Source organism: Odocoileus virginianus, chromosome 6 (assembly GCF_023699985.2).
Source record: "Odocoileus virginianus isolate 20LAN1187 ecotype Illinois chromosome 6, Ovbor_1.2, whole genome shotgun sequence".
NCBI lineage: Eukaryota > Metazoa > Chordata > Mammalia > Artiodactyla > Cervidae > Odocoileus > Odocoileus virginianus.
In genome coordinates, this window is record NC_069679.1 from 14,989,253 (window position 1) to 14,998,546 (window position 9,294).

The window sequence follows — 9,294 nt, forward strand, 5'->3', positions numbered from 1 at the left end:
TATACCCATTGCTGATTCATGTCAATGTATGGTAAAAACCACTACAATATTGTAAAGTGATTAGCCTCCAATTAAAATAAATAAATCAATTTAAGAAATAAGAGAAAAAAATTAAAAGTTTAAAAAAATAAATAAGAAAATAAGAAAAAATTACAAAAAAAGAAACAGGTCTTTGAAGATGTTCTTGGAATACTTTGAGAAATTGTGAAAAAATAGTGGAAATACTGAAAAAATGGGCAGATTTCTGGTTTTCAAGATGACAATATCTAACTTTGAAAGAGTACTCACCATATGCTTGGCACTGTTCTCATCACTGTGCATATATCACCTCATTTAATCTTCACTGCATCTCCAGGAAGTAGATGTTATTTTTGTCCTCATTTTGTCCTCATTTCCTCAATTGAGGAAACTGAGTCACATATAGTCATAAACTAAGCAAGTCATTAGATAACTTGCTCAAGATCAAACTACTAGCATGTGCAGCAGCCAAGATGCTCAGGTCTGAATGTTTGTGCCCTTCCCCCTCCCCATTCATATGTTGATATCCTACCCTCCAATGATGATAGTGGACATCTTGGAGATCAAACCAGTCAATCCTAAAGGAAACCAGTCCTGAATATTCATTGGAAGAACTGATGCTGAAGCTGAAGCTCCAGTACTTTGGCCACCTGATGCAAAGAATTGACTCATTGGAAAAGACCTTAATGCTGGGAAAGATTGAAGAAGGAGGAGAAGGGGATGACAAAGGATGATATGGTTGGATGACATCACCAACTCGATAGACATGAGTTTGAGCAAACTCCAGAAGTTGTTGATAGACAGGGAAGCCTGGCGTGCTGCAGTCCATGGGGTCGCAAAGAGTCAGACACTACTGAGTGACTAAACTGAACTGAACTGAACTGAAAGATGCTAGATAGTATTAGGAGTGGGGCTTTGGGGGATGCTTTGTTCCTAAGGTGGAGCCCTCAGAGTGGAACTAGTAAGAAAGGCTCTAGAGAGATCATTAGCCCTTTCCATCATGTGATGAAGTCCTGGCTGTGACAGAATGTCCAGAAAGCACTGGCTGTGAACAAGGAAGACAGCCCTCACCAGAAGGTGACTATGCTGGCACCTTGATCTTGATCTTCTCAATCTCCAGAACTGTGAGCAATAAATTTCTGTTATTTATAAGCTACTTCATCAGTTGTATTTTGTTATAGTGGCCTAAGACCAAAACTTGGTACTACAAAGCTGGGATGCTGCTGTAACAAGTTCATAAGAATGTGGAAGCAGCTTTAGAACTGAGTGATGGGCAGAGAATGGGAGACTGGAGGTGCATGCTAGAGAAAGCCTATATTGCCATAAATGGACTGTTAAAGGTGATTATTAAGAGGGCTCAGAAAAGAAAAGCTATTGAGAGAGCCTCAATCCCTCAGAGCACACCTAAGTGAACAGAATGTTGGTGGAAATATGGATGTTAAAGGTTGTTCTGATGAGGAACACATGTTGGAAACCGGAGGAAAGACAATCTTTTATAAACAGGCAAAGAGCTTGGTTGAATTGTGCTGTGTCCTAGTGTTTGGTGAAAGGTATTAATAGAACTTGTGAGGAATGAAATTAGATATTTGGCTGATGAAATTTCTAAGCAAAGTGTTGAAGAAGCATCCTGGTTTCTCTTGGATGCTTATAGTAAAAGATAAAAAATGATTTAAAGGTGCAGTTTATCAAATAGGATTCAGAACTTAAAAATTTGGAAAATTCTTATCATTATCTAACATACTATATTTTACTCATTTATCATGTTTGTTCCCTGTGCACTCACAAGAATATAAGTTGCATAGAGGAGACTTCCCTGGCGGTCCAGTGGTTAAGAATCTGCTTTGCAATGCTGGGGACACAGGTTTGATCCTTGGTCAGGGAGCTAAGATCCCATGTGCCACAAAGCAATTAAGCCCGTGCCACAACTATAGAATCCTCCATGTGCCAAAATGGAAGATCCTTTGTGACGCCACAGAGATCCTGGACACAACCAAATAAATATGTTTTAAAAAGAAAGAATTCTTTAAAAAAAAAAAAAAGAAGAAGAAGTAAGTTCCATAGGGGGTAAGGGCCTATTCATTTACTGGTGAATCCCCAGTGCCAAAAGCAATGTCTGGCATGAAACAAATACTCAATAAATGTTTGTTGAATGAATAAATGAGTGAGTCGTGACTGCCAATCATAGGCATCACATAGGTTATGTCTTTTAATCCACTCAACTGCCCTTTGAGTTATTAACCCCATTTTAAAGATGAGGAAATTGACGCTCAGGGAAGACATATAACGTGCTGAGGGTCACCTGACCAATAAGTCATAAAGGTTGGCTCCTAACCCGGATAATGTAACTCCAGAGTCCTTGTCCTAACCGCTCTGTGGTACCACTTCTCTATGAAACTGCGCTTTTAAAGACTGAGTGGTGATAGGAATGGTGAGGGGGGGTCTCTAAGCCACTTCATGTGAAAGCTGTTTATGTGACGAGAAAGGCTTTTCACCCATAAAAGCTTAACTTCAGTGAGCGTTTGTATATATGAAAACTACACCCAAATATTTGAAGAGCTGTAGTGTGGAACAAGAATTTGTTTATTCTGTACAGTCTGAAGGGCAGAAACTGGAATTAACAGAACAAATAAAGACAGTCCCTGATCAAGGTACAGAAGCTGAGGGCGCAGGGAGGGTTGAGGCAGAGCGACACAAGTCCTGGGCTTTCGGGACTCCTTGGCAACAGTGTGATTCATGGACTGTAGGATGGCAGAACTTCTCAGAAGACAGGGGCATAGGAGCTTCTTGAAGTAAGCCATGTTAAATGTTGATACAAGGCCAAAGAAGGTGAAAGCAGAGAATAGGCCTGGGGTTAGAAGAAAGGGGTCATCATGAGGGCCTTTTAGGGAGAAGTTTCAGTATATTCCTGGTTGGGATGCAGATGCAGAGGTTGGGTTAAAAAGCAATGACAAGGGGGACTTCCCTGGTGGTCCAGTGGTTAAGACTCAGTGCTTCCAATGCAGGGGTGTGGGTTAGATCCCGGTTCGGGGGACTAAGATCTCATGAGCCACTAAGATGTCACATGCCACAAAGCCAAAAAATTAAAGAAAGAAAGAAAGAAATGACTGGGGAAAGAATGCAGACAGCTTTTGGAAAACTTTGGCTTGAGAGAAAAGGGGAAAATGAGAAAAATCATTCAAGACCGCAGCAGAATCCAGGAGAGCTTTTCAAGATGGGGAAACCTCTATGTTGGAAGGGAGTAGGGATTAAAGACTCTACCATATGGTGTCAGGAGCAAGTTTCCTTGTGCTTTGGAAAAAATGAGATGCAGGCTTGGGGACACCGCTTGGAGGTTTGAGAGAAACCTCAATCATGTCCATTTAGAGGGCCTCTGGCATATTAAAAAATTTTAAAACTAAGATTGTTTTGAAAATGTTTGGTGTATTTTAAATGCTTATATTTAACAAATGAAAAATTTTTAGCATAAACAGACAATAATATATTGATATTCACAATATACCTCCAGGCATTTTTGAACTACAAAATTTAAGACTTTTATCACTGTAAGACCGGGAGTAAAGGAGTCTCCTGGCCCCAGAGTGTGGATGACTTTGGAAGGATGGGTGCAGGTCAGAAACACCCCTAGAAGGCTTGGGCATGACCTCTAAAAGCCTCAGACAAGTGGCACAGAAATGTCCCACTCTGAGATACAGGAGTCGCAGAGGCCTGCGTGCCTTGGCCAGAGGCGGTTCTGTCCTAGCATCCTGAGATCCAGGAGTGCAGCTCCACCTGCCGCTGACCTGAAGAGCCCAGGGTCCAGGCATCCTGGAGGGGTCAGTGCCTGAGGCGTCCACAGGAGGGCAGTGTGGCAACTCGGAGGCCAGGACCCCAGTGCCCCTTTCACTTCCTCTATCAGGCACCCTCTCCTGCAACCCCTCCCCTCCCCTCTTCCTTCCTGGAGTTATTCCAGGGCTATTCACCAACCCCCATAAAGGGGCAGACGACGGAAACTCTTGACTTTTCCCTCTCTGCAGCTGGAAGACTAAGGCTTGTCATCCTGTCGCGCCCATAGTCCCACCCGTTTAAGTACAGGTGTCCTGGGTGGAAGTGTGGAAAGTGCAAAGGGGGAAGGGACAGGCCGGAGGTATCCTTGGCCCTGAGTGTGGCAGGCTTTGCCTCCGCCTCTCAGTTCTCCGGGCTTGGTTTGCAGTGCCAACACCTAGCACGAGGGGGCGCTACCACCCTGCAAACCCTGCCCTGCCGGTCTCCGCAGCAGTTTGGGCTGCTCCCAGCCTGAGAGGATGGGGTGGGCGTTCCTCTGGTCCCCTTCTCCAGCTTTCCTCCCTCCAGAATTTATGGGCACTTTTGTGCAGGCGTGAGGTAGTTGGGAGGACCTCTGGGGCACAGGCCAGTTGAGTGGAGAAGAGACTCTGAGGACACCTGGGATGAAGCTTAGAGGGATGAAAGAGAGACCTTCCTGCTGGTGCTCCAGGGTCCTGGTGCTGGCTGTTCTGAGTGTGCAGCCTAGAGGATTGGTATTTCCAGAAGAGCTGGGCTGACACAACCCAATACCAATCATCCTCCGATTAAGGGCGCTCTGTGGGGTTAGGGCTTCCCTGGTGGCTCAGATAGTAAAGAATCTGCCTGCAATGCAGGAGGACCTGGGTTCGATCCCTGGACTGGGAAGATCCCCTGGAGGAGGGCATGGCAACCCACTCCAGTATTCTTGCCTGGAGAATCCACATGGACAGAAGAGCCTCGCGGGCTGCAGTCTATGGGTTGCAAAGAGTCGGACATGACAGTGACTAAGCCCAGCAGTGGGTAGGGTTGGCACATGAGGAGGTCTATAGGGACAGAGCAGCTGTTCTGGAGTTATGAATCTCTTCCCTCAATACAGTTTCTTTCTTTTTTGAACCTTTTAAAGATTGAGGTGAATATTAAAAAATTAAAAAAGATTGAGGTGAAATACACAGTAAAATTTTTTAAAATGTAATAAATTTAAGTGCATGTAGCTCAATGGTTTTTTAACCTATATATTTACTATGTCACATACTTTTTGCACATGTATAGAATACTTATGTATTCACAACTACAGCTGTTTTCTAAAAATATATATATTTATTGAAAACTTTTTATTTTGTATTGCATGTGCATGTTAGTTGCTCAGTCTTGTCTGACTCTTTGAGACCCCATGGACTATAGCCCATCAGGCTCCTCTCTCCATAGAATTCTCCAGGCAAGAATGCTGAAGTGGGTTGCCATTCCCTTCTCCAGAGGATCTTCCTGGCTCGTGGATCAAACCTGGGTCTCCTGCATTGCAGGCAGATTGTTTGCACCAGGACACCATTTTGTATTGGGGTATAGCCAGTTAACAATGTTGTAATAGTTTCTAGTGCACAGCAAAGGGACTCAGCCATCCATATACAGTATTTATTTATTTGACTGTGCTGGGTCTTCATTTCAGCACACAGGGTCTTTAGTTGTGGCATGCAGGATATAGTTCACTGACCAGGGATCAAACCTTGGCCCCCTGTACCGGGAGCATGTAGTCTTAGCCCTGGGACCACCAGGGATATCCAAATCTACAGCTGTTTATGTATGTACATCACAGCTCTCACTGGTAATTCAAGTCAGCAAACTTTTATTAAGAGGGGCTCTTGTGTACCTAGCACCATCCTACTCTTTTCTAAGGAAGTGAGAACAGAATATTTGTTCGGTGGCTGTGATGGGATCAGTGGTGTTACAAATCTTAATTATTCCTCCACAGAGAGAGCAATGGCTGGCTGTATGATCTACCCCCAGTGCCCGTATTCTTGGAATCCAAAATGGGATGAATTGTCTTCTGTGTCTGAATATACAAACTCATGGAACCTCAGGAAGATATTGTGGGACCCAGGGTATTGGGTCAGGGCAGCCACGCTCCTAGCACAGAGCCAGGCGCGGAGTGGCCAAGGAGAGTGTTCTGAGGCATTGATCTTGCTCGCTGGCCTGGTGCTACATGTCTCTGGAAGCTGGGCGCAGGGTGACGTCTTTGACCACAGGCTGGATCAAAATGAGCTGGAGCCTGTCCCGTGTGTGTGAATCTGCTGGGCCCTTCTGAGGCCCCCGTCTTTCCCCTGCTTTGTGGTCAGCCTGGCCTTGCCCTGCCCAGACCCCATCCTGCCCCAGAGCAGGGAAGTGGCCCTAGCGGGAAATCAAGTGAGGGTGCAGGAAGTGATCCATGGTGAGGCAGCTTCCAGACCTGGCCGGGTCCCTGAGTCAGTGAGCTACATCAGGCTAAGGAAGTGCTTCCTTCAAGTCACTACAGTGTGGTCACCTCTTCTTTCCCCTCTTGCCCCTCCCTATCCAGGTGTGAGTCTTTGGGAGCAGGAAACTGGTCTTTTCCTGCCTAAGCCACAAAGCCCCATTGGAGTGAGGAAACCTGGGGAGACCTGGCCCTAGTCTGGAGGCACAAAATCTGCTCTCTTGGGGTGTGGTGACAGCCCCGGGCCTGGGGTGCCCAGTCCTGTTGTGGAACCGCAGGGTCCAGGTCTGCTGAGGGATCGGGGAGGACAGAGGGGGCTGGGCCTGGCTGGGGAAGGCTGGCCTGGAAGGCACCCAGCCACGGCCCTGGGCCAGGGTGGAAAATATGTGTGTGAGCTCATTTGGAAGGTGGCTTCTGGCCAGTCAGGCCTGCCTCTTTTCCAAGCCCTGGCTGCTCAGCCCCCTCGAAGAAGGCTGCCTCTGGGTCTCCCCCATCTCCCAAGACTGTCTGAGGGAGGCAGGCAGAGATTTGGGGGGTGGGTTAGGTGGGGGTATGGGGACCACAGAACAATGGAGCAGCCTCCCCTGGGGTTTCCCTGGAGCCTTAGGGTATGGGAACCACCCTGAAGGCCTCCTCCCCCCCCACCCCCCCCCAGGCCCCTGCCTCAGACTTTGACCACCCTCATCCCTCCCTCACCTGCAGCACAGGAGCTTGGGGAAGTGTGGGTTTGATCTATCTCTGGGTCAGAAAGATCCCCTGGAGGAGGAAATGGCAACCTGCTCCAGTATTCTTACATAGAGAATCCCGTGGACTGAAGGGAGCTGCAGTTCATGGGGTCACAGTGAGTCAGACACGACTGAAAGTGACTTAGCACACACACGTCCCTCCCCTAGCTGCTGCCTTTGCCCCTTTCAGTTCCTCTGGCTTCTCGGCGCTATGCCTCTTCCATTCCATCAGAATACCTCTTCTTGCCCCTAAGGAGGAAGGTGACTCCTGGCCAAGCAGATTACTGAGGAACAGCCCTTCTCCCCTGTGCTTCTGTGACATAGCACAGCACACAAGCATACATATGCTGACAGATTACACAGAACACACACTGCCATGCCCATGCCCGGCTACGTGGGGCTTCACACTGGAAGGGACGCCTAACAGACATGGTTAGAATCTGCTTGTATAGGAAAAAAAAGTCAGACAGGCCCTGGTTTTGGACTACCAAGCTGGGAGCTTGAGCACATCTTATCTGGGCCTCAGTTTCCACATCTGTAAAATGGGGGCAATGTCAGTGCCTGTGTCCTTGAGTGTTGTGAGGACCTCAGCAGGCGTTAGTTTCCCACCACCTCCCTTTAGCTGAAAGAGGAAGTGGGGATACAGAGTAAAGAGAGGACTGGGAAGTCCATCAGATTGTGGGGAGATGGGGGCTGGGGGGGGAGGACCAGCACAGCTGCCAGATTGTGTGTGGGGGTCACTCTGCTCAGTCCCCGCTCCTCTAGAGAGCTCAGCTCCTCTTAGGGCTTCCCCTCTCTTTTGCATACCGGGGACCCAGTGCCTGGCTGGCAGCCTTGGAGGCATAGGCCCAGATGGTGGCAGGAACCCCCAGGAGGGAGGCGATGCCAAGGGGGTCCGTGGCTCCCCCTGGAAACATGTGGGATGCTGTGGTGGGCAGAGTATAGGCTGCGTTCTGTGTTTGCCCCCAGTCCAGTCTCCTGAGAGCCCGCTTCCCTGGGTTTTGCCCAAACCTCCTTGCAGATTCCCCTTGGCTCCCTCCTGGCTGCTCTAACTCACATGTGCTGCTTTCGAATAAAGGAACTTGGAACCATAGAAACTGGGTCAGGCCCAATGGACAAAGCAGGGTAGGGCCAGTGAAGGCAGTGTTTGCAGGTCTCTCGGGAGCCACGGGGCCTCTGGTCTCCCCTCACCCAGCCTGACCTGATGGTTCCCTCAGCTGGGGCCGGGTGAGGTCCCCCAGCCACCTCACTGGGCTGGATCCCTCAGACCCAAGGCACGTCAGAAGCACGGGACTTGCGGCCTCCACCCTGCAATTCTCCCTGCTTGCGAAGCCTCTTCCCCCTCTTCCCCCTTTGTCTCTGGTCCTCCATTCCATCCCCTTGGCTTCAGAGAGCATCTTGTGATTCCAGAATCAGGGCCAAACAATTTCCTCGTGATGGGGAAACCACAGTCCAGCCACGGGAGCCCCAGGCTCCCCCCCGCTCTTCCCTCTGGCAGTCCCCCCTCCCCGTGTGCCTCCGCTGGCTCCAGCTGTGTTTTGCAGAACTCCCACTGGATAACATCTGTAATTGCCTCCAGATGTGAGCCACAAAAACACAAAGGGGCCATGAGCTCATCTTTGAGCTCCTTGCCACACGCATGGGCCCCACTGCCCCCAGACGCCCCTGACTTCTCAGGGTCCCCATCCCCTCCGGTGAGGGTGGCAGGGAGGTGGTATCCAACTCCACGGAGATGCACAGGCCGTGCCAAACAGCTGTTGGCAGGAGAGGCGCAGGAGGCCAGGCATAGGGTCAGGGTTCCTGGCTGGCAGGAAGGTGGGGTACCCCTTCTGCCAAAGCAATCACACCCGCCAGCCCTGAATAGCAGCTGGATAGAACGCCTGGCCTAGGTGGGGCCAGGGCTCTTGGAGGCAGGCCGTGGAGGGGGCCTGGGCTGGAGCCCGGGGAGGGCCGGGCTGAGGCAGGAAGGGAAGGAGGGAAGAATGAGCGCTGCTCCCCTTCAGCTGAGCTGACTCAGCAGCTGATTCTTCCCTCCAGGCTGCATTGGTGGAAGGGTGGGTCGACAGCCTGGGAACCCCGTTTGGGGCATCAGTTTCTAGGGAAAGAGGAAACAAAGCCTTGCCGTTCTGCCCTTCCTACCTGACCACCCCGCCTCTCCTGGGCAACTGGGGTGAGGCCGTGGGGCAACCTTCTCCCTTCCTGTCTGTTTCTTCTGCCCCTGCAGGGGAGCCCTGGGCCTGGTAGAGGCTGAGGTCCTGAGGGCTAGGGAGAAGGGCCTGCCCCTGAGCCTTAGGCTGACTGTGACACGGGGATCCCCCAGCAACCAGC